The sequence below is a fragment of the Alligator mississippiensis genome, chromosome 5 (genome assembly GCF_030867095.1).
Source record: "Alligator mississippiensis isolate rAllMis1 chromosome 5, rAllMis1, whole genome shotgun sequence".
NCBI classification, from domain to species: Eukaryota; Metazoa; Chordata; order Crocodylia; family Alligatoridae; genus Alligator; species Alligator mississippiensis.
Window position 1 is genome coordinate 14,191,470 of NC_081828.1, and position 26,855 is coordinate 14,218,324.

General features: G+C 41.0%; 1 pseudogene; it reads right to left on the reverse strand.

Moving 5' to 3' along the window:
- The window catches only part of LOC102567110 (FRAS1-related extracellular matrix protein 1-like), a 131,505-nt pseudogene that overhangs the window by 103,549 nt on the left and 1,101 nt on the right, over window positions 1-26,855 (reverse strand).

Consider the following 26,855-nt stretch of genomic DNA (forward strand, 5'->3'; position numbering starts at 1 on the left):
CAGTCTTCCCCCCTGTGCTGCCAAAGCCTACTAAGTAAATTTTCACGGCCTCCCAGGAGTATTAGGCAGGGGGTCTTGTTCCACTGTAGGCAGGAGGGTCTGAAAACATAAGAGAAGCCTCCACATACAAACCTAGAATCAAACAATGCAAAAAAAAAAAAAAAATCACCTACAGGAATCACCTACACACCCATTAAAGGTACTGTCAAGTACTAGCTTGGTGCATATCTGAATACGGGTGATGTTGCCTGCATGCCTGGTCCACAAAAGATAAGAGGGCCTTGATATTACTGTCAGCTGAAGGAGCTCTCCTCACACTCATTGGCAGCAGCCTGTATTTTTGGAGCTGAAATTACCCAAGTACTACCCTCCGCTCTCCATATGGATCTGTCATGGTAACTAACCACCAAATCCTCAGCTAAATAACAACCACCCTGCAGAATAAAAATACAAAGGAGACAAAGCCTTCCCCCGGAAAGTTGCCCCCTCTCAGCACAGCAAACAGAAAAAGAGCCCCAGAAAGACCACCTGGATCAGGAACGAATGCTCTCAGATAATGACATTACTGACTCTGTTCCTTGGGAAGGATTTAAAGGCTTGAAATTCAGGTCAGTAGGATCCAAGTGTTCCAAGAGTCCCTGTTTTGGAGCTTAAAGCATTGCCAAAACCTAGCTGGCATGAATAACCATTATCTCCAGACCTCTGATGAAAAGCTTGTGCTGAAAAGGATGTAGAGTCCACTCAGTAGGACTAAAATTTGATTAAAGGTAGTTAGTCCTAGCAGGTGAGCCATAACATTTCTGACCTGCGGTCATGAATCAAACAGCAGGTAGAAAACCAATTTAGCAACATATCCTTTTCCATCGTGGTGCTTATAAAATACAGTCTGTTTCATTGAGTAAAAGTGGAGATGGATAATGTAAAGTGCTGTTTAGATCACCTCTCGCTCAGCCTCTAACTGCAAGTAGAATGAAAAGCCGTCCTAATCTGCCTGCCCGGGAAAGGTTTGCTGCCTCTATATCCCTATATTGGCATCTAGTAACAGACACAGGGATGGTATGGGGTCTTTAGAAAGTTATAGACTACCCATTGTGACATGAAGAAGCTTATGTAGAAAGGTACCTTTCCTCCTCAGAGGAAGACAGCTTGCCCCCTTGTTTGAATGTAGACAAAGAAACGATGGAAACATGACCTGCTTTTGTCCGGGATCTTTGAGTCATAACTTAAGCTGCTAAAAGTTGTCCCCCAGTACTCCAGCAAAGAGCTTTTTCTAATTGACACAAAACTTTTTCTTCCAGTGCGGTGGTTTTTGAGGCTTATGGATCACTGGAAATGAGTTTACTTATTACTCTAAAGAATTCACAGGGCTAGTAGTCAGAAGGGCACAGTGAGATAAAGTGGGACTCTGAGCAAGAAAAAGATCAGAGTGTGGCTCCAAGCACAAATGCACATTAGATGAATTATGTCAGTTTTAAAGAAGCGGATAGAGGCCGGAAGTAAAAACAAGAACATTTAATGTGCTTATTTAACCCCAATGTTATTTTCTTCTTATAAAGCCGTTACTGTTATTCTGGGAATGGTATCAGTGATCATTTTCTAACCCAAATCTGAGAAATCTTGCTAGTTATTAAAACTGCCTGAAAAAAAATAAATCAATGAATTTTGCTTCTTTCTATTCATAACGAATGTGTGGGCAGATCAATTTTCTTAAATCATTCATTATTTGCCATATCATTTTTTTCATTTGTTCAAAATTCTTTGTCCACCGCTTATTCACATGCTGTTCATTGTAACTATGTTCTGAGTTTCAGCTCTCCTGTACAAGCAGATCTCAAGTCAGAATTCAGACACTGGACTAGAGAGCATAAGTCTGAGATGTAGGTGTCAAGTACCTAATTCAATTTACTTTCCACAAAAAAGTTTTCTAATACTTGCATAAAGTTTGCCCCTATGCAAGCAGTTCTGAAAGTAAACTTATTTACTAAGCTGTTTTCCCAAAACTATATACAAAAATACCACAAATAAAAAGCTGAAACATATACAATGAACAATTCAGTAGTATACATTTTTAACTAGTTCAGAAGAATGAGCACACTGGATAAGCCATGTGCTCAGAGTTCGGCATGATTACTTGCCAAATAGTACCAGACCAGTGCTTTGCCAGACAGTCATATATTCACACCCCATTCTTTCATTGCCTAGCATATTGCCTATAAATACAGAAGTTGTAGTTCTGAATTAAGGAGAGACAAGCCAGTTTGGTCAACTGTTAACTGAAGGGCATGAGAGGTAGAACTTGCTGGTTCCCATCTTTGGCTGAAGAACAGTCATGCAGAACAAGCCCAATGCAGAGAGCCAAACACCTCTCCCTTTGATGGAGAACTGCTGTTCTTTTTAAGTCAGGTAGAAATTAGAAGCCATGCAGAGTGCAGAGGGCTTTAAAAAGGCAGTGAGGGAAATTAGAGTAGTTTGGAAACCATTATGTCACAGTATTGGACTTCTTGGCCTACTACTAATGACCTTTCTCCACCTGAATGCTGCAAGGATCTTAAAACCCGATGCAGCAACCAGGGAAAGGGGCTATATTATATCATAAAAACTAAAGAATTAATGGGTTGACTAAACCAAACAGCCAGGGCTGGACACAAGCATGGGTGAACCGGGGCCCAGACAGAAAAGGGGTCCAAAATGGTTTTTTTTTTTCTGTTATCTGTTTATTATTAGTATTATAATAATCATCATCTCTGACGAAGGGGGGCCCAATCCTAGAAGTTTGCCCGGGGCCACCAGGAGCCTAAGTACAGTGCTGCAAACAGCTCAGGCAAAAAAGCACACACTTCAAGTGAATTCATTGGAACCAACTAGCCCCTTTGCCATTGATTCAATCCCTCAACACTCCTGTTTACTCTCAGATACTATGGCTGAAAGTCATTAAGAAGGCATTATGTCGGCAGATAATTAGGCTGGTTGATAAATACCTCTGGTGCTTCATCATCCACAGGCATCACTGTGATGTTAAAGTTGAGTCCAGCCACCACACCTCCCCGCTGGTCACCAACAGAAAACTCAAGCTGTACAAACAGTGGGTCAGGGTCTCTCTCTCTCTGTGGGGGCATGTATGCAACCTTCAAATGTGTTACGGCATGCTGGTAGGAAAGAGAAGTGACGGCATCACACAGACCTCACAGATTTAATTTTCTGTTCTGCAATAAAAGCATCATTCAAAGTGTAGCACTCAATTCTTTTGGCATATCAATCATAACATGCCTTCTTTTCATGTGATCAGTGTGAATGAAAGCAAAGCAGTTCATTCAGCAGTTATCTCTTGATGTTTGCACAGAAGCACGGCAGAGGGTTTGCATGTTTTTGAAACGCAAGGACAAGGATTATCAAGGAGCAAATGACTTGGATTAACCAAATTTACATCAGACCCAGTTCATCCTTGATATAACTCAACTGAAAACAGTGATTTTTGCTCCAGGGGTTAACCAAAAAAACAAAACAGCCCCCCTGACACACACACACATTACAGAACAGGACAACTAAGTGTGAAAGTCATGCTGGTAATGCACAGGACTTGGGTGCTTAACTTCTCATTTATTTCTCTGAAAAAATCTCCCCCTAAAGCCTATGATACCCTCAAAATTTGACCTGGAGAAAAGGTTGTTTTTAAAACCTCCTCCACATTGAACACCTGCAGTGAACTGACCTCAGTACAAGGCCAAAAATCACCCAAGCAAATGCCAGGGTTGGTGCAAACACTAACAGTAGCATACCCACCTTCATTCTCCCCTTTGCAGTGCCAACATAATGCATATGCACATTTTAAAATTCACCTATAATAGGTCTTAAACTGGTTTGAAGAATTTCAACCTATGTGCACTTTTATTTGGGGCAATTTGTCTTTTAACATTACTGTAAGGGCTCACTTGATCTAACTTTTCTCTCACTATCTGTTCATAAAAGTGGAGGTTTAGGGGAAAAAATAGCTGACTGTAATTGCGAACAATATAAAATAATCTATTTGTTTACCTGAGTGAAAGATGTCAGTGCAGGGATAGCAGGATCTTTTTTAAAGCTTTTCAGGTTGTCTGTGAAAATTAGCTTCCCCAAGTCATAATTTCTGCAAGAGGGGAACAGAGAAGATAGATCTTCTCTCTATGGGCTTATAAATACAAAGGTAGCCCAACAGTTTCATACATACCCAGGAGAAGTAGGAGAGAAACATGATTTAGTGACTATGAATATGAGCTGATTGTCAGGAGATTCAGCATCTATAAAACGAAGATACTTCTTTGTGACGTGTGCAATCTCTATTTCTTTGACAACAAGTTGTCTTGTAGTCCCGGGAACTTCCTCAGGCAATTGGTCTTTCACTGGCACAATGTGAATCATCACAGTCTACAGAAAAAGTTGGAGAGTTTTGGGACTGGAGATCATGAAAACTGATCCGCGACTGGTAAGAATTCTGCTCTGCTGCAACAGATAAAATGTGTCACGAATGGACAAGTCTTTGATTTTATGCTGTTCGGTTCCTTGATCTTCTATTAATTTATCTGTGTAATCTGTCCAGAGGCAGAGAAAACAACCCAGTAGCCATTCCTCTGCTTCTGTTTCTACTCTATTTTTAATTCTGGTACAAATATGGAAAACATTAGTATAAGAGAAAAGCAAGGTGAGGAGTCAGGCCCATGAAATGTATTGTTATCTTGATGCAAAATATTTACTATAGGAGTCCCATCATCAATATGGTTTCTACCTTGTCCTTCCCCCTGCAACATGCTATGTCACAGACAAAGAACCAGTCAACTTACTTGAATATCTGAAAGATTTGGAGGTTTTTGGCTGTCGGATAAAATAAACTCAAATGAATCCTGAAAAATCTCCCCTCCCAGATGGTGGTAGTATATAAGGCCATAAAAAAGATCCCTTTGCAAGAAGCTCAATACAGGAATACCTTGAAAATACAACAGAGCAAAAATAGTTTTCAGAAAAAAACACTGCCTTTTTCTCCCTCCATCAACTGCTAACCCCACTCCAGAGTAGCATACTAGCTTTAGAGTTTATTACTGCCATGCATTTTTAGCTGGTCTTTATATTAAAGACCTGCCTGTCCTAAAAAGTTTACCATTAATCCAATTGCTAAATAACATCAGTTGGTAATTCCTTTAGGGCACCATAAGTATTCTACCTGGTCCATCTGGAAGATATTTCTTGACAATCTTGCCAGCACTTGGTGGCTTGGTTATTTTGTAGAGAATATAATCATCGCTTGGGTCAAAATCAGAAGACATGAGCATGTGCTTTTCTATGAGGACTCTCTCTCCTTCGTCTAGCTCAAAGAGGATGTTATTCACCAGGATTGGTGGCCTGTCATCTTTAGGAAGGATATTAATGGGGAACTTATGTCTCATGCTGTGCCTTCCATCAAAGATTCTGAAGACAACATAGTCTTTGGTTGTGTCATTATCATCATGCTGCTAATGGGCAACTCCATCTTAGATATCTTTAACTATAAACCTAAATCCTTTGCCTCCTGTTACATAATGCAGGACAAAAAGGTTAGCACATGATACTGTTTCTATCAACAGGAAAATTACCAATAAAATGTTCATGTTCACATTGACATAACACAAAATCTGTTCAGTGGGTAAGGGCTTGATCCAAAGCCTGTTTAAGTCAACAGGAGCCTTTTCATTGACTTCAACGTAGTCAAACAGGAGCTAAAGTACAGGGATACATTGTGCTGTCATAAAGCTTAGGAACCCTGAAATCCGCACATACCCACTACAATAATGGAAAAGGCTTGAATCCACAAGGTTCTTATCATTTCAAGTTTTCATTATTTTATTCAAAATATTGGGAAAACAATCAAAATATTAATTTGGGCCCAAGAAGATAGTTGGAGTAGAGGAGTTCTGGAGACAGAGCAGTTGAGCATCAAGTTTGTAGACACCAGGCATAGCTTTGCACTCATTCCTTAGTTTAGTGCTTCTCTGATAGAGCGTACCTTGAACTGTGATCCATCCATGCTGTGGACCTTCCACCACCACCAGCTGAACTGCATCAAGATTACCATTGTCTACAATCTGGAGGGCGTCCCAGGTAATTGCATGTGACTGTCCTTCCAACAAGTCAAGCCCTATAATATATATGTACACATGTAACAATTACAGATAGACTGTAGAGATTTGGATGACTGAAAATATTATGCAGAAGACAGTACAGCCATAGACTATGAAATAAAAATTCCCATGTGCACCAGATTTAAGTGGGTGGGCTGGATGCAGAGGGATTCCATGAGATTTCAGAGAAAGTAAGGAAATATTTCCCAAAGTCACAGAGCAGAGCAAAGGGAGTACATAAACCTGCATGAGTTCCCCTGTCTACCCTGTCTCTTGGGTACACATCATATACACTTAGTCTAGGTACAGACAGTCAAAAAAACCAAATTCAATCTTTGCAGATTAGTCTACACTGCATAGATTGAACTGATAAGCAAGTGAACACACATTCACTTTTGATTATGGAAATGCAGCCACATGCCTGCAGTGGCCCAGGCCAGAAGTTGGGGGGTGGGGCATGCTAGAACATGCCTCCCTGCTTGGTTAGAGCAGACAGCTTGGGTCAAGGCTAGCCTGCCCACCCTGCAAAGAGGGGGGTGGGGCATTGCGGGGGAGGTGCAAATCATCCTGGGATGCTGGAGAACTAAGTTAATTTGAATCTGGAGGGGATATGGGACAGACATTCAATAAATCAATTTAACCTAAATCAGTAAAGTCTGATACTACATACATCTATGTTTACCTTAAACTGGTTTCAACTATTTTGAAAGCAGCTTATGTACACTGAACTTCTGGGCCTGGTTCAATGTAGTATCAGACTTAACTGATTTGGGTCAAACCAGTTTATGAAACGTCTATCCCACACCCCTTCCTGGTTCAATCACAGTCCCCCAGCACCCCAGTTAAATCACAGTCCCTCAGAATCCCAGCATCCTAGGCTGGGCTGTGAGCTGTGGGCCATGGGCTGTCTGCTCCAGAGAGCAGGGCTGACCCCTGCCCCCCCAGCTGGAGCAGTGAGGGCTGGCTGACAAGGGGATCAGGGCCAGAGGATGGGCAAGCCCAGCTGGGGATGGTGCCCAGTCTACAGTGGGGGATTCCCCCCCTCAGTCAAACCCCATCTGGGGCCTGGGAGGGGGGTTAAACACCTCTTCCCCCATTCAAACTTACTGCTGGCTGAAACTGTGGACTACAAATCCCAGAGGCATCTGGAAGCAGGCAGAGGAAGTGATGAGCAACCCTTCAGAGTCCTGCTGCTGGGAGTCTGGACTGAAAATCCCAGAGACCTCAGGGGCAACAGGAAGAGGAAGTGAACACACAGCAAGAGAGCTGTGTTCTAATGCTCCCCCTCTCTCCCTCCCCAGCTTCTGGCCTGAGCCACTGTAGGCATGTGGCTGCATTACCAGTATTAAAGGTAAAATGTCTGTTCACTTCTGTTTCAATTTAATCTGTGCATTTTAGACTAACCTGCAAAGACTGAATTGATTCAGCCTTGGGCTTTTTGACTGTCTGTACCTAGCCCTATCAAATTACAGATTTGAACCAGTTTGTGATCACTTATACTGGTTTGTATGTAACTTCTGTCCCTAGCCACAAGGTTCAGGTTCACTCCAGAACAGAAATAGAGGGCTAGATTTGCCTTTTGTAATAGGAATATCAATGTAAATTAAAATTAAAAAAAAAAGAGGAAGAAAAACCCCAATAACAACAACAGCACATATCCAGTCCAGACCTTTGCTCAGTCAAACCAAGCCATGGAAATCAGAAGTTTCAGTACATTTAAAAAAAATCTGTGTATTGCTTAACTTCCTAAATCTGATTAGGGCAGGATTCAGGATTAAGGTAATAGTATTAGAAAGGTTATTTTTAAGAAATGTTTGAGTAAGAAAAAAATGTAGGTATTGAAAACCTTGCAAAAAAAGCTCCACTCATGAGATTTTCAACTTTGTATTACAAAAAGCATATTTTATACCTAAATTCTATTTAAATAATTTTATTTACATTTGGATTTTTCTTTTTTAATATTCATGATCAAGCAAATTCTGTGAAATGTATTATTTCTGTTGGAAACTTTGTCAGTGTAATATTCACTAGAATTCTGCTATCACCAGGAAAAACAGTGGTTTGCAAAACTTCATAATGTTAAACAAACAGAAACTTAGCACAGTCTGAAATATGCTTGGACTGTGAGAAACTAGTTCTCTATTGAGCCATGACTCTGGAGCCTTTAAATTGTATTAGACAAGGAGGAAGACTGCTTGCCTTCAGGGTAAAATTCACTAAGTAACACAGAGATCTTCTGAAGAAAGTAATATTATTTTTGCAGGATGTATGAGATTTTGGTGCTCCAGTAATAAGGCCCAAACCTTAAAAATTATTCAGTGTCTAACTCCCATTTAAGACTTAGGTACTTGACACACCTTTAAGGATCTAGACCAGGAGTTTTCAATGTTTTTTAATAAGTGTGCCCCTGGTGGCCCCCTTTTTAATAAGTGTAACCCGAGGACGGGGGGAAGGGTGGCAAGCAGCCAGACATGGTGTGGGGGAGGGAGGGGGTGGCAAGCAGCCGGACTCAGAGTGAGTGGGGGGGTATGGCGAGTGGTAGAGCGGCAGCAGCATGGCATCTGTGCGGCTCTGCTCTCGCCCCACCCTGGCCCTGCTCCTGTGAGGCAGCAGTGAGGGGTGGCAGCGTTCCATCCTTGCCTGCATACCCCCTGGGACCTTTCAAAATACCCCCAGGTGTATGCATACCCCTGGTTGACAACCCCTGATCTAGACCATTATTGGAAATTTAACTTCAACAGGGCATCTAACCTGAGAAGATGGGCTTCAAGTAAAAACAGAGATGTGATATGTTTCTCATCCCTTAACCCCTGAAATTCTATAAAGGAAGCTTTCTTAAAGGAAAAGTGCAGAACTAAGTGCTTACTTTCACCCATATGCATTTTTATGCTTGTCCATTAATAACTCTAAGATTGTCTATTTCTAAAGCAAATAAATCAAACCAAATCCTCTTCTCCCTTACAGTGATGTATCTCCACCAATTTAGAAGGGCTATTTTGGATATTTATTATTATTGAATTGCTCAGCTCAGTTTGTGTCATAGAATAAAACCAAATGCAAGAATACTGTACCCTTTTAAAGAGAGACATCAAAATATTTGGTTCTAATTTTAAAGAAGGTAGGTGAAAGGAAGATGATAAAAATGGAGCTAGAAGTGTCAGTCAATCCACAGGCACCACTAAGGAACCTACAGGACCATAATACTAATCCCAAAATGCCAGATATGCCTACAAAACAGAGATTCTTTGCAATGCACTCAAAAACATAATGAACTCTTACATGTATATATGTTTGGATAAAATTTTCCTTACCCACGTTCCATGCAACCCTAGGAGCATTAGTTTCAGTGCTTCTTATTGAAAAATAGACCATGGTAGGAGAACTGCTCTTGAAGATACTATCAACTGCTTGGAATTCAACCTTGCAAAATAAGCAAAACAAACACCCCATGAATGATTAATGCAGCACGCCCTAAGCGGCGAGCTGTGTGTTGCTGCAGGTATGATAATTCTGACTGAAGGCACTGGTGCTCCACAACTCACCTCATAGTTCTGTCTCTCAGAATAAGACACATTGGGTGACTGATAGATGACCTACATATCAAATAAATCCTGCCAACTGAATGATGTAATGGCTTTGGTGTGGTCCTCCAGATGGGTAATGTATCCTTCCAGCGGAGGCTTAGTAATGCTGAATGCTAATCTATTCTTTGGCGTTTCGTCATCTTCAGAATCTATAACTGCTGTTGTAAGTGGGGTAAGAATAAAACTGATCAATCTCCAAGATGAACATGGACATAAATGCAGCATGGAGTTGTGAAGTTGGAATGGCTCCCCTTATCGTCACAGGAATCCAAACATGTTCTGAATACAAACAAGAAAGCCCAGTTAATCCCCTTGCAATCACTTCAGCAAGAAGAGGTATAGAAATACCCAGAAATGTATATATTGCTAGTAATTTTTAGGTGCCTGTTATCAATGTTTCCACCCCATGAGAAAATTTAAAAATTAACACACATGTGATCGTTACTCCTTGAACTTTGCTTCAAGTTGTTGGAATGGCTCCTTTTGTTGAAGATCTCTTGGGCTAAGTACAGACATTTAAAACACTAGGAGGAATCGATCTAGGATACATGGTTTTCTGTAAGCAACGTAGTTTAGATCAGTAGCAAACAGCACACGCATTCACCCTTTGGCAACCGGGTTCTGCCGTTTTAAACAAGTCTGTGTGCTGAACTTCTGTTCACTTACAGACATAGACCAGATTCTGACCACTTCTACTGGTAAAAGTGTAATGCCTGTACCTGGCCCTGATGACAACTTGTGTAAACCTAGACAAGTCACTTCTCTTCCTGTGTCTCTTCTCTCTCCCATCCAGTCCCCCACATATACCCATTTAGATTTGAAGGAGGGACTGAATCTTATTACACATGTATAGCACGAGGAAACCCTGCTCTTCAATGAGGTTTCTCTGTTACCCGAAGACAAAGAATAAAAGCCTGGTGACGCTTCCCTTATTGTCATCAGATATAGGTCTGAAGCAAGATGGACAGGGTTCAAGATAGCTCCAGTTGGCTCAATCTCCATTTTTTTCAATCATCTTCTCCAGAAGAGAAGGCTTATGTCACGGTGAACATTGGGAAGACTATTAATAACAAGACAAGGGTACAATCCTGCCCCTCTTGAAGTCAGTGAACATTTTGCCATCAATAACAGTGGGCAGATATCAAACAAGGCCTAGATTTCCACACTGACCTCTTGAGCAACCATTACTCAAAGAAATTACCAAAAGGTGGTACACACATTGCCATGGAGAAGAAAAGCAATCCTGTCAATAATGGGCCATTTGGCTTTATTAGCCATGTCAGGCAAGCCCACTGTATCAGCCCCTCAGCCTGTGCTCATTCCTCTATATAACATTGGATTTGGGTGGTCAAGACTTCCTCCTCAGCTTCTCCTCCAGCTTATGCAAAGTTCACAAACATCCAGTTTGTAAAAAGTTTGGCTGAAAAAATGTCTGCAATGTATACATAATGTTACATAATAGACTGAATACAGACTATTTAAGGCTAAAATGGAATGGAGACCTAGGTACCTAGATGACAGAATCCTAGTGGTAATCAGCAATTCACAATATTTGAACACTGACAATTGATCTTAGACTTCATCTTATACACCAAAAGATGATTTGTCATCTGCACTGGGCTCCCTCTAAACTTAAAATATTAAATATACTGCCAGTAGATGCATTTTGGAGCTGTGATGAATTGCAGGTAATGTTTGATCACACATTCTGGTCATACCCTATTAATTTTTTCTGGAAAAATAAAAACTAGAAAATGAAAAGTAGAGTTGACATGGTTTTGAATATAGCAATGATACCTTTGGCAACTGTGTGTATTCTTGGATACATCCCCAAGGAATTCAAACTGAATCCTTCACTCCTACACTGGTTATCTTGGATTATATTACTGAAGGGAAAAGGAGGACATCTCCAAAAGGCAAAATCTGGTACAATGAGATGGCTTAGCTGGCCTCTATGGAAAGAGTCATGTTTAGCAGTCTTAGTGGCTTCAAAAAGTTTTGTGCAATTGGGAAGGTATTCTTGGAATATTTTGGTATCTAAATTGTTGCTCATTGAATACTTCTCTTTTCTTCTTTTATCCCTACCGGTTCCTTCCCCCTTTTTCTTCTTTGTCATTTTACTGCTTATGTAAAACTGAAATTTCACAAACAATACAGTTGATATACATGTTTTTATGATTGTATGTGTATATTGTATTTTTTTTAAATCCCTAAACATTAAAAAATATTTCTGAAATGTTATATATGTTTTGCAAACACAAAGCAGACAAATATCAGAAATTGTGCACATGATCATAGGACTGAAAGGAACCTCACAAAGATATCTAGTCCAACCCCCTGCTTAGGCTCATCGCTGACTGTCATCCCAGCCAAGTGTCTGTCTAACCTGCTCCTGAAGACTTCCAAGGATTAAGACTCTACAACTTCAAGGTAAAGGCCAATGTGGGGAAGCCTGTAGCACATGACACTCCAGCTCCCATCCAGCAATGCTTGCAGAAACAACAGCTCCACAGTGCACAGACGTTATGGTTGGCAGAAATGTCCTGCGTTTGCAAAAAGGCAATTGGGTAGATTCTCAAAACACCCATCTGCTCTAACCTGTACTTGAAATCGGATCATTTTGTCTCCAATTTCCACCTGGATGGGAATGTAATCTATATCCGGTGACAGGGAGGGGCTGTGTTGGTATCAGAGTCTCATCTCCAGGAAATCTTCACAGTTGATCTTTAGCATGTGTATTTCTTGTGACCCCAAATGGCAAGCATTGTTGCTAGGACAAGGTAGTTTGTGTGGTCCAGCTAAAAGAAACATTTCACAAAAAAATCATATTTCCTGACCATTTTTTAATCAAAGGAACTTTGTTCCTTCTTTTAAAAGAAATCATGAATTCAAATAAAATCTTTGAAATGGACAATTATGTTATTTAAGTACTGGTGCCTATTAGGGGTGTGCGAAGCAGGCCATATTTGATTCGGATTTGGATTCGGCCGGAATCGGGGACAGTGATTCGATTGGTTGATTTGGATCACTGTCCCTGATTCGATTCGGCCGAATCCAAATCTCAAGATTCAATGCTGATTCAGAGAATCAGCAATTCGAACATCAACACAGCTTTAAAAGTTTTTTCTACATACCTTGCGGAAGCAGGCACGGCTTGTGATCGCTGCGATGCTGGGGCAGATGGAACATCCCACAGGAGTGCAGGGTGGCCCTCCACATGCTCGTTGGCAAACCCGGAAGTGGACTGGAAGTACTTCTGGTCCACTTCCAGGTCTACCGGGAAGTGAACTGGGGGGGCCCCCTGCACCCTCCTGGCTCAGCAATTGGCCTCAGGGGGACACCAGTGTCCCCCCAGACCCAGGAGGCACCAGTTGCCGAGCTGGGGGGGTAGCTCCTGTGCACTCCCTGGCAGACCTGGAAATGGACTGGAGGTGCTTCTGGTCCACTTCCAGCTCTGCTGCCAAGCGCACTGGGGACCCTCCTGCACTCCTGTGGGATGCTCCATCCACCCCAGCATCACAGCATTCACAAGCCGCCTGGTACCTTGAGGTATGTAGAAAAAACATTTAAAGCTATGTCTACATCTGAATCTTTCCAAATTGATTCAGAGGGTTCCAATTCGATTCAGAGAGATTAAAGGGTCCACTGATTCGATTCGGATTCAGAGATTTGGCCACGGAATCAGGCTGAATCTCTGCCTAATTGAATCAGGGACCGAAGCTTCACACAGCCCTAGTGCCTATGTTTGGAAAATACCATGCACAGTGGAATTCAGACTTCAAGTGTGTTATCAAGATCCTACTGTGACATAAGCAGAAGAGCATATGAAAATATGGATTTTTTAGTAGCTATTCACAGCTAATATTTCAATTTGGAAAACTGCTTCAGTTTTTTACAAGACATGTAGTTTGGGCACTATGGGGATGTTACTTCCAGGTCAAATTATATTCCATGTTGCATCACTGTCACTTCTGTTTGGTGGTGGAGAAAGCTGTGCATTATGTAAACGACTGTTCAGAACATTTTTGATATACAATTTTTATTGGGGCCGATTGACTTTTTTTTAAAACTCAAGCTCTAGCATGACTATAGAAACAAATACAGAATCCTCCAGTACTTCATGAAGAAATTCTTCATTCGACTGAAAAGCTTTTTTCTGCATGCTGCGGATCCTGTTATTTTTGTCCTTTAGATCACTGCTGTGCATTTTTGTAGGAAGAATTAAGAGCAGCTCACCAGCTTGGAGAGTGAAGGAAAAGGGAAAAAAAATTATTTTTACTTCCCCTGATAGTCTTCTATAAACAAGAGGCATACAGTTTGTCTAGCTTTTTCAAATACATATGTGTGTGTGTGTGTGTGTGTGTGTGTGTGTGTGTGTGTGTGTGTGTGTTTACACACATATTCAGGACAAGAAATTCCTCTAAAAACATTCTGTTCTTAATCAATTCTCATGTGAATAAAGCTACTTGGAACGCTAGCAAGATTCTTTTGTCTGAAGAGAATTCAATACTTGTTTCACAGCCCAAAGTCCCCTTTATATCAGCTTTGCCCTACGGATTTACTGTTTTCTTTGTGTGTGAAGAAATCTGGAAAATACATAGCAAAGTTGGATGGGAACCCAAGGCAAACCTATAACCACTTGCAAAGCACTTATATAAACTATTAACTTACGTGCTGTATTCTAGACAGAACTTTAAATAAAAAGAAGCTCCCCCCAAGAGTATTGCACATATATCTGCTGTTTTAAAATTCATCTCCTTTCTTTATTATGGTGCTTTTCAGAAACTCAGGTACATCTCCCCACCTATGGATTTCAGGATCCACTGCTACTATCTGGCCAAAAGCAGGAAGCTGCATCTCAGAAGACATGATCCTCACAGTGCATGTGGCACAAAGCCCATCCATATTGTATTTGACAGTCAAGACATTTCTGTCCACTGCATTAGAGATACCAAGAAATTCAGGAACTTTCAGAGACCTTTGTCCAAATTGAGTAATACTCAACTTCAGACTTCTGCTCTCTACCTGAAGAACAAGAGCGTTGATGATGGTCTCCAGTTCAGTAAACCTAAGTGCAAGTGCAAGGTATTTATCATATTAGGTTATGCACAATATGAAGAAATGAACTTTCTCAAGGCCATTTATGAGGTGATCATGAAATGAAATCATTATGCAACTGTGCTTCCAGCAAAGTCTGTAATGTAAATAGAAACAATCACTAGGGATTAAGAGTGTTGACTGCCTCATGGAACCAGTATTAAAACAAATACTTTAAACTTGCATTACAGGCCAAATTCTCAGCTGGTGTATATCACTATGATCATTCTGCACCTTCCCTATGATTTCAGTGAAACAACATCTATTTACTTTAAGATCTGCCCCTATACATTTATGCTATTCTGGGATTCTTTCTGAAATCAGGAATTAAGGTTCAGAAACCTGAGCCAGATAAATGCACAATTTTGTAGTCAAATAAAGAAAATCAAAGAAGTTAACAGACCTACCTAAGTTCAGATGGACATTCAGTCGCAGAGCTGAACCTAAACCCAGAACTCCTACTCATGATCGCCATTCCTGAACTCCCTGATACCTTTTCAACACCTTTTAGAATAATAGCATATGTAAACTGCTCATTGCTCTAGCGTCCCCTTATGATGATTAACATTGCAGGCATAAATTCAGTGTTTTTTTGGACAATGAGACCTTATATCCATCTCAAATGTGCAAACATTTAAAATTTTAAAAGTTTTTTTTTACTCCAGATACTCTGGCACTGTGCGTGCTGTTTGAGAAAGTTGCATGCCAGAAAAACCTAGGTTGATTGCATCAAAATAAAGCCTCAGGAGATCAGCATGAACCTGAATTTCCAGGTCTTGTTTTAACAGCAAAGCAATTTAAGAACAAGAAAGTCATTGTCCGTTTCCTAGGGGAGCTGTTTTTTTGAGGACACTAGGTGATGCCTGTGGTTTCAATAATATGATCTTTGCCTCCTACCAGTATTTTTAGATGGTGAAATTCACCTTTGTGAAAGCTTAAGGGATACATAGGCCTTGTGCTGACTCTCTGCACAGGAGTGAGTTTCATCCCATGGCACCATAAAAGTATTTATCCCAACTTTAAATTATTCTGGTAGGTGACCTCTACAATTCACATTTAAAAAGGAAAAGAAAGAGTTAAAAGGACCATATTTTAATTGTAACAGAACACACCAGATCTATAGACCATATGTAATTGAAGCTGTCCAAGCATGCTTACATACGCAAAGTGGCCTTCTGCAACTCTTATGTAAAGTGAGATTATGGGGTGTTGCTTTTAAATAATAATAATCATTGGGATTTTCAAAAGGGAACTAAGGAAATTAGGCACCCAAGTGTTGACTCTGAATGGAACTGGGGCTTTGGAAATTCTGAATAGTAATAACACTAGTGATTATTATCATAATCAATTATAATATCAATAACGTGGCTCAAAATGTTTCATTACTACATACATGAAGGGAATTAAAAGACATGGGAGGAGAGAAAGAACATGGTTACATGGTATCACAGGCAGATCCATTATTTTGAAAAGGGGAGGTGCAGATGGTGTGATGCATCATCCTATTTAAACAGTATATATTCTTCTCCAAGGAAAAAGCTTTACTAATGTGCTAGTGGCCTAGGGCTATACTATTCAGTTTAAGATTGAAGCAATATAACTTCACTGGAAATAGTTAAAAATAGTCTGCTGGGCTGTGGAGTAGGAGCTACCAGGAGCAGCTAACAAACAGCCAATTGCAGAAAAAAGGCTAGCTTGATTAGTGGAACATCAAGGCCATTAAAAAGGAGAGGGGGTCATTATCACCTCTGGAATGAAGAGTTCAGAAAGAATTAGGTAAATGAGCTGTGAATTCAATCGATGCTCTCACTACTGCCCAAAAGGAAATGCTGCTGCCAGTACCAGACAGTTGGTTTTAAACTTCGGGGATCAGAAATAAAAGGGGGGTAAAGATGCTTCAGTGCACCCCCCTGGATCTGCCCCCATGTGGTATCACACTTCCTTGATCCCAGATCTAAAGTGGGGCCTACTACAGGAATGGGGCTCAGTATACAGGGTGCTATAGGCAGAAATATAGCTTGCAATTGGTCTTGTTGGTGTGTCCCACACGTGATCTCCTAGAAGTCACAGGGACATTACTATAAAGTGAATAGAGCCAGAGTGTCCTATTTTTGCATGTCCAGTTTGTGTGCCCATTATGGAAGACTTCCACAAGCAGCTACCAGCAGGAGAGAGGCCTTTCAGCATAACTCCATCAGACCTGAATTAAGAGGCTGAGGGTGCAGGGAACCATGAAGCAGCATAGCATTACAAAAAATACACTGATGTTAGGCATCTGGCTTAGGTTGATTTGGGATGATGAACCTTATTTCACCCTGTAACAGAGAAGGGGCAAAGCTCCACCTGACAAATCATGGTTAACACTGTAGAAGGTGAACTTACCCAAGTTATTTTTTCCATGTTGGGGTTTGATTTTGAATGAAGCTTCTATTGCAATTTAAAAATGACTATTACTCTGTACAGTGTCCTAAACACCTTGGCAGCAGACTTCTCATAAATAAATTATAAACGTTGTGGGCTGTAGTAGGACTACAGAGCTCATCCTGCTCCAGTTAAAAGCAACGGCAAAAATCTCACTGTCTCCAGTTAAGGAGGTTCAGGATATAACTCTTTTTACAGTTAAAAAAATCACTCCCTAAGAAAAATGAAACTTCAATGAGTTGTTGCCTGCATGTTCAAAAATTCTTATCTATAACTTTAAATTATTTTGCTTAAATATGCAAAGGAATGAATGAGTGAATTGTGCCTTATAAGGAAACATTTTAAAAATAAATACCAAGTCATTTTTATTACTGTCTCCAAACCCCAAGAATGAAATAGGAGTTGAAAAGGCAATTTACTAATGTCTGTGTCATTTCAAAGCAACAGCCATTACCTGTAAATCCTCAATCTCACACTGTCCTCTTCCAGCAATGGGCAGCCATTATGAATATACTTTACTTCCTTGGGCAAGAAATGACAATCAAATATCTGTTAAGGAAAATGACAGAAACACCCTGATAAAGAACAAAACGAAATTACTTCATCAACGACATCCAGCGGTCTTTACCCAAAAAGCCAGTGAGAGTCTTGCCTGAGTAAAGGAACACAGTACTCTTTCTGGATAAAATGTCAAGCTAAAAGAGTAACAAATTCCAACAGCAATACACGTTTTTCAGTCATTTACATAAATTGCAATTTATAAGACAAAACTGAAGGAAAAAATTGCCCTTGTATTACTGAACGTTTTAGAGATGTACAGAATATCAGGTAACAGAGTTTCTTACTGTAGGATTCATTACGCCTCCCCTTGTCAAGGAGATCTCACAGCACCCATTTATTCCAGGTTTACATAGAAATCCAAGGTTTGGCCTGTCATTTCTACAAACCAGATCATCACTCAGCTATATGAAGATGAAATTAAACAGACCTGAAATGTCTAGTTACAGTCATATATTTGTCTAACTCTGAAATCTTCTCTCAGTGTAAGGTTACATGGAAAACCTTGGAGAAGCATCTTTTTTTCTGTCTGTATCAAAAGTTTGCTTTGTAGGTAATCTAGAAAATCAAGTGGTCTTTGATAAAGATTACAGATTATTTATAATGTTTTGGACTATTTAATGGCTTCCCCTTTCCTGAGAAAATGAAATAATGTTAGCGTAATAAAAGACTTGAAATAAACTTTGTTTCCTCTAACCATGTAGCTTCATTTATAATGTCGTCCATAAAATGATACATTTTCCACATTCTAGGTTTCGTTTTGCGGGGGGTTCCCCAATCTTTTGTACTGTGAACAGTTGAACAAAGAGATGCAGCTCTCTAAATGTGTAAAACTATACAAAAATGTATTTTGCTACAAAACTATATATGTATATTATATTGCATTACATTATGAAAAAGAACTCCCAGCATTACAATGATAAGAACTCAAAATATTTGGAAAGTTAATATATCTCCAAGTGTTGGGGTATTGGTGTGTCCCACATGTGACCTCCTAGAAGTGACAGGGACATTACTGTAAAGTGAATACAGCCAGAGTGTCCTATTTTTACATATCCAGTTTGTGTGCCCATTATGGAGGACTTCCACAATATATTTATAAATGGATAAAATTTTATCCAAACAGTACAAGTGTTAATGCAAGTAAGGAAGAATTTTTCTCATATGGAAAAATACCTACATGGCTTCTTGCACCTTTGTCTGATGTAGTTGCTGCTGCCGCTGTCAAAGAAATGATACCGGACTAGGTGGAAACCCATCTGGAAATGGATTTATTCTTCTGTTAACCAACTATTTGTGAATGCAAATGTATTTCTCTCTTTCTTACATAGGAAATTTTCAGCAAAGTATGCCATTAAAATGACTATGAATTGAAAAGTTAGGTTGATATAAAAGTTGCTCAGTGACTAGGGAATGTCTCTGGAAGTCCAATATTTCAACACTTGCCCATCTTCCTACCTCCATTTGGGTGCAGAGTTTGTTATAAAGGAAGATGGAGCCACACAATTGTTCCATGGGAGGAGTGAAAATTGTCCAATAAACGTAAGAACATAAAATGTCCTTATCAAATGGGTAGAAGTAAATAATCAAAGCACCAGCAAATCAGTGCTGCAGTCACCCGAATAGTTCAAACTTTGGAAATACTAGCTAATGAGGTTGAGCTCACTCTCAACTTCACCTCACAGAAAATGCATGGTGAAAGAGCCTCCCCCCACCAACTTTATTTCCAATTGCTTATGAACTGCAGTCAAGCTAATTTATATTTCAAACAATTAAACAGAAGCAACTGGTCTGAAGTCCACCAGCACTGTGACAAACCAAGCCTTGCATTAAAAAAGTACTTACCAGAGGTGTAAGTTTCCCAACTCTTTGTGTTACCGGTTCATTTAAAACCACTTCTACCTTGCAAGAATCTCTCTCTTTGGGAACACTAAACTGTAGTTCATTTTCTGTAACATATACCATCTGTCCCCTTTCAACGCTGATGCCTTTATTTACCAAGACAAGTTGTGCTGCTTCTGCATGTCCAAGATGTACCAGAAATATCAAAATATCCAACTTCATTCAACTGATCATAGCTTCCATCTTTTGGACCCAATTCTTTCCATTTATACAGTTTAGGTACCCAATATCTGAAAGCCTTCAACTTCTTCAGTTACTGATTACTGCCTCTTTTGTACTCAACAAAGTTTTGTATGCATTTCCAGCATCACAGTTATTAGAGGGGATTTTGCTTCATATTTTAAAGTAAAAAAAAAAAAAAGACTTTTTTTCAAGCTGTTGTGGTTGCTTCTTACTCCATGTCACTCTGTTGCCCAGGTGGCTACAGTTGAGGAGTTCACAGGTGTTGCTAGGTATTACATCAGATACTTCACTAGTTCATCTGACAAGTGTTCAACAGATGGTGATCGTTCCCCTGGCATTCAAACAGATTAAGGTCACTCTAGATGGAGAGGAAAGAAATGCTAAAGTGAAACAATAGCTTTCAATAGAACAGGAGGAATCAAGAGATCTTGACTTGAAACTGCTCTCAAAGACAGCTTGATTATAAAAGTATCCAACTTTTCAGGGGAAAACAAGTCACAATAAAGAGAACATCACTCAAATAAGTAACATATATAACATATCACAGATAATATTAAAAAATACTACTCTAACCTTTTCTGTCTCGGATTTCTGTTCTCTAAGGACAACATTTGCACCTGTGTGAGATCTATGAAATACTTACAATGGGTCAAAGTATTACAAAGACCTTTTGCACAGGAGTGAATTCAACCCAAGTGCGACTGAACCACTCTACTATAAAAGCAACCTCATGCCCACCAATTATATTATAATCCTTTAGATAAGGAAAGCACAGTCTAGCTCTCAGCCGTGCTCCTTTTTGTAAAAGTTCTTTATTCTAGGAATATTACACTTCAGTTTCCACGTCTGTTTTTACTCCATTCCAGAAACCTTTCTGTGTCATGAAGTTTCATCAGGCATAGAAAGTGGAGCTAATAATGCTTATAATGCTTAACCATTTACTGTAAATTGCTTAGCAATACATCAATGAAAAGTGCCAGGTAAGTGTTGGTAAACTAGCAGTTTATAGCACCAGACTAAGAATCAGGCCCCCTAGGTTCTTCCCCAGTTGTTGCTGACCCCATGTATAGTGCATGGCTCAAGTAAAAGATAAAATGATACAGGCTAGGGACAAAAGTTACACTTAAACCAGTTTAAGTGATCCAAAACTTGTTTAAACCTGAAACAACAGTTCAGTGCACGTACACCACTTTCAAACTGGTTTAAGGTAAACCTCGTTGGATGTAGTATCAGGCTTAACTGATCTAGGTCAAACCGGTTTATGGAACTTCTGTCCCAGATCCCTTCCTGATTCAAGTTAACTCACAGTCCCCCAGCATCCCAGAATGCTGTGCTAGCTGTGTTGCCTGCTCCAGTGAAGCAGGGCTGGCCCTTTTCCCCGCTATCACAGATCTAAGGCACTAAAGCCTCTGCTCCCAGTCAGCACCTGTCAGCCTATCGGGATGTGGGGGTACAATTAGCCCTCTGTCTGTACAGGACAAGGAGAAGGAAAGCCCCAGCAGTGGGGGCTTTTCACCCACACAGCAGCCAGGCAAGCAGGGTTGGCATTGGTTCAGCCCCAACCCCTAGCCTGTGGGGGGGAGGGGAACTGCACCAACCCAGCCCTCCAAACTGGGGTCTGCCCAGCATAGGGCACTGAAAGCCCCCACCAGGGGCTTTTTGTAACCCTGTAGCCCAGCAAGCCAGGCTGGGATCAGTTCAGCTCCACTCCCTCCCCAGGAATGGGTGGAGCTGATCCCCACATGGTGGGGACTAATGAAAAGCCCCTGATGGGGACTTTCACCACCCTATCTGGGCAGACCCCAGCTGGGGGCAAGGGGCTGGTTCCAGGTGTTCCCCTTTCCACCCCTCTGCCTCTTACAGGTGAGGGGGCTGGGGATGAGCCCATGACTGCTTTGCAAAACAGGCTGCAGGGGAGTGAAAAGCCCCCATCCCAGTGGAGGCTTCCTTCGCCCCTGCCCCGCCACCACTGGGCAGACCCTGACTGGGGGTCTGGTGCCAGGACAGGCCAGTGCATTCCCATTCTACCACCTCTGCTCTCTGAGGTCGGGGGCTAGGGAGGGGGCAGGGCTGTGCTGATCCGAGCCCAGTAAGGTGGGCCGCAAGGCAATAAAAAGCCCCTGGTCTTTCCCCCATGCTGGACAGACCCCAGCAGATGTGTGCATTCCCCTCACCCCCTCTCACAGGCATGGGGTTGGGGAGGGGGTAGGGCTAAACCCATCAGAGCCCTGTTAGCCAGGCTGCAGAAGGTGAAAAGGCTCCCTGCCCTGGTGGGGTATTTTCTGGTGTCAGGCAAACCCTAGCTAGGGTGCCAGGGCCAAGTGCATTACCCCTCCCCATTCCCATCTTAGATGTGGGGGCTGGGAAAAGTTTTTATGCTTGCTCTCCCCTCCCTGCAGCTGACAACAGGGCTCGGAGTGGTGCATGTGCAGGAGGCAATCAGGCCTGGACTACCACTGGGCTGGGTTTAGCAGCCTTAGGCAGCTGGCTGTGAGAGGTGGTGTGTATGAGTATCCCTGGGCTCCTGGCCTGGGCCAATGCACGCTTCTGCTTATCTTGGCCACACAAACACTGAACATCAGTTCAGTTTGTTATCAGTTCAAGCTACGCAGCTTAGACTAACCTGCAAAGATTGAACTGATTCAGCCTTGGACTTTTTGAATCTCTGTACTTAGCCACAAAGATTGACAGATCTATAAATGATGCTAATTGGCTTAGTCATCATCACAGCATCCTTCTTCAATTTACATACTAAAATTCATAACATACTAAAACGACATAAAATGTGAATTTACATTAGCTCTCAGATTGTGAGCCCAAAATAATCCAGGACCATTAAAAGCTTGATGACATAGTTCATGACCCAAAGATCACCATCTCCAACTCTCCAAAGCTCCCACAGAAACACTGGACCTTCTTCTGGGACAGCCCTATCACCATTCTCCAATGTTCAGATTTAGGAACTGACATGTTTTAGCAGATCGTACTAGGCATTTTTACATATGCAAGCGGTGCAGCTTCAGGCACTTTGAAAAGCGCCCGGAGCTGCAACACTTACAGTTGTATAGGTGGTGAAATGTATGTCAGTGCTGAGAAAACAGCACTGGCGCACTTTTGATTAAAACACCTTGGAGGTGCTTTGGTTTAAAAGTGCACTGCCGCCATTTTCTACATGCTGATGTGTATTTCACCGCTTGTACAACTACACGTGGCATAGCGCAGTTCACCTCAGCTCACATGAAGATCTCCAGTGCATCGCAGGAAAAAAAGTATGTGTATAAATGCAGAATGATTTTAAACAGAATCTTTAAGCTTCATCACCCTACACATGGTAAGCAAAACTCAGCTGATTTTGGACAGAAAGAGGTAGCTCATGCTGAGTAATAACATTCATAGTATAGGCATAGTAGAACACACCTCCATTCAACAGGTGAATCGACTGGAGATTCCCAGAGCAGCACCAAGATGCAAGGATTGTAGTGACAAAGCCTTGAAGTTACAAAGATGTAAACTAAAAGGATAAAAGTAATGAATTTAACGGATGCATGTACAGCTGAAATGTACATTAACAAGGTGCCTATTGAAAAATATGTTTGTAGATGACATAGGAACAATTAGATTTGCATAAGATCAGTAGGTGCAATTCACTTCTGTATTGATGGCAGGGGTGTGCGAAGCGGGCCCTATTTGATTCCGATTTGTATTTGGCCTCAATCAGGGACAGTGATTCGATTTGTTGATTCAGATCACTGTCCCTAATTCAATTCGGCCGAATCCAAATCTGAAGATTCAATCCTGATTCAGAGAATCAGCGATTTGGACGTAGACACAGCTTTATATGTGTTTTCTATGTACCTCGAGGTACTGGCGTGGCTTGTGAATGCTGTCATGCTGGGGTGCATGGAGCATCCCACAGGAGCATGGGGGAATTTTCATGTCCTCAGCAGTGAAATATTGCCATAGACACAGCTTTAAATGTTTTTTCTACATATCTTCGAGGTACCAGATGCAGCTCATGAATGTTGAGATGGTGGGGTGGATAGAACATCCCACGGGGGCATGGGAGGTCCACTGCCAAGCATGCTGGGGGTCCCCCGCACTCCCCCAGCTTGGTGATCAGCCGCAGGGGGACCCTGGGTGTCCCCCCAGACCCAGGAGGCATAGTCGCCAAGCTGGAGAAGCGTGGGGGGGGAGGGCCTTGTGTTCCCCAGCAGACCTGGAAGTGGAAGCATCGCAGCATTCATGAGCTGCCTGCTACCTGGAGGTATGTAGAAAAAACATTTAAAGCTGTGTCTATGTCTGAATCACCGAATCTTTCCGAATCTCTCCGAATCGATCTGGAGGGTTCTAATTTGATTTGGAGAGATTAAAGGGTCCTCTGATTCAATTCAAATTTGGAGATTTGGCCACTGAATTGGGCCGAACCTCTGCTGAATCGAATCAGGGACTGAAGCTTTGCACAGCTCTAATAGATGTACAAAACTAATCCAGGCACAACTTAACTTACTTCAGGGCTTCTATGACACAAAGACTTTTTACCTTTGCAAGTCGTGTTGATCACCATGAGTTCATCCACTGAAATAAGTGGGACTACTCACTCAGAGATAAATAAATCTCTGAGTAGTGAATGAGCAAAACCCTAACCCTATTGACTGGGGACAGTATTTCACCTATTGTCTTCAAGTTTTGGCCTTAGGGGCATTTATACACATGCTCTGGGGGGTAGGCAGGGCACTTTAATTAGAGTGGCTCCAAAAGCTGCTGTAGTTAAAGCACTCAGAGTATCTCATGTATCAGCATCCCTGCACTGAAAAATGGCTCATCAAATGAGCTTTAGTTAAAGCGCCCTTGCCACCTTTTTTCAGCACAGGGATGCTGATACATGAGACACTGGAGTCTGCTGGAGTTTAGCAGCAGACTCAATTAATCGAGTGTGCTCTGACATACTGTAATTAAAGCCCATCAGAGCAGCCTCACTGCATGTGTATAAGAACCCCTAGTTTCCAATTTTGTAAAGATGTATGCCTGTGCTTAATCTTAAACTTGGGAGTATAAATAATTCCATGAATCCAAACCAATATTTATAAATTAAGTACACATTAAAAAAAAACCCACACTCAACATTTCACACTATACAGTGATGAAGTCTGTAAACGACATGATATAAAATCATAATATTAACTTTAGCATTTATTAAACAGTAAGATAGATTTGGGACTTTACTCATCCTTCATTTTATTAATGATGATGAATGAAATGCAAACTGTTCATACAGTTTAATGTATTTTGCTAGTTCATTTTATGGTATAGTGTAGTTTATTGGTAATTTTTCCTACTTTGTTTTTAAAACCAATAAAAAACAGCTTATATAAAAGTTATATATATATATATTACAAACTTGGCCAGTTGCTTGTTGTATTTCTTTTAGAGCATGTTGATGTATTTTTATTCTCTTGAACATTTCACAGTTCAGTGCCGGAAAATAGTTTGCACTTCATTTGTGCGTGTACTAATTTTGAATTAAACAGGACCACATAAATCCTGCTGAAAAATGATACAATTAAGTCAAGCCTATTTGTAAAAAGGACAACATGCAGCTGTAATTATAATGGATAAACATCTCGGTAACACACTGACTTATTAGTGAACTAAATGGAGTTTGTGCAACACATGCTAAGTCCTCAAATAAATAAATAAATTGTAGCATTCTAAAAAAAGTGAGCCTTGATTTTTTTTTTTTTAATCTTTAATTACACCTCTGCTGAACGGTAACAGTAACACATTTTAATGGCTGGCTGTTGTTGCATAACACTGCGACGTTGCAGGGGAAGTATACTACATACTCACTGCAATCATGTGAATGTCCACAAACTAGGTCTGGTCTCCCCTACCTCTTCACTAACACCAGTTAGTGTTATCCTAGAACAGGGGCGGACAGTTATTTCGGGTGGAGGGCCACTTACAGAGTTTTGGCAAGCCATCGAGAGCCACATGACAGGCAGCAGGGGCAGATAAATATTAATTTTCTAAATTTTTTATGGGCTCTGCGGGCCGGATAGAATGGCCTGGCGGGCCGCATCTGGCCCCCAGGCTGCATTTTGCCTGTCCTAGAATGACAGTATAACTAACATGGATCAAGAATCAAGACTACTGTATGCATCACTGGTAGACTAACGACCCATAATATACATGAAATGTTTCTTCCCTTACAAGTGTATGATAATCTACACAAGCAATCATAAATTGTCTATGCAGATACCATCATGAAACTGCAGGCCTACCGTAGCATTTCTAGTGAAGTGCCAAAAAGTAGGCATAAGAAGGTCATCTCCATAACCTGTAGAAGGCCAAAAGTTTCCAGGACCTGACTCTTGAGGCAGGAGACCTTTTATTACCCAAGTATGACAAAAACGTATTTATTTTTATCAATGCATTTCAGCTGCCTGCTTTTTTAATGGCACAGTGATGCTCTCTATCTAATGAGTTACCAGGAACATAACATAATCACTCCAATTTTTACAGCCTATCTAAACTTAACCACAAACAAAATACAAGTCTCTTTTGCCTTTTGACCCCCAATCCTTCTGGTTTTCTGCTTTATTCTCCAACTCAATAGGAAAAGATTATTTTCTTAGTAAAACGCCTTTCTCTGAACTAGATCAGAAAAATCTCTCTCTCCTACAAAGGATTCATTTCCTTTAGAATTAAAAGCTCTGAGTCAGTTCTTTCTCAGTTTCAATGACCTCTCCTTCCCTGCTAGCTAGGGGCCTTGATTTTTTTCACAGAAGAACATGTAATATAAACATAATCAGTCCTTTCACTTCGTATAGCTCTTGTAGCTCTTAGCTCCACCAGGATCTTCCTTTATTTTGAGAGTTTCTGACACGGTCTTGCCAAAGTTAGATCAGTCCATAGCAGGAGGAGAAACATACCATTAAAAGACCTTAGCCTGCCAGCAATACTTACAAAATGCACCTGTATCTTG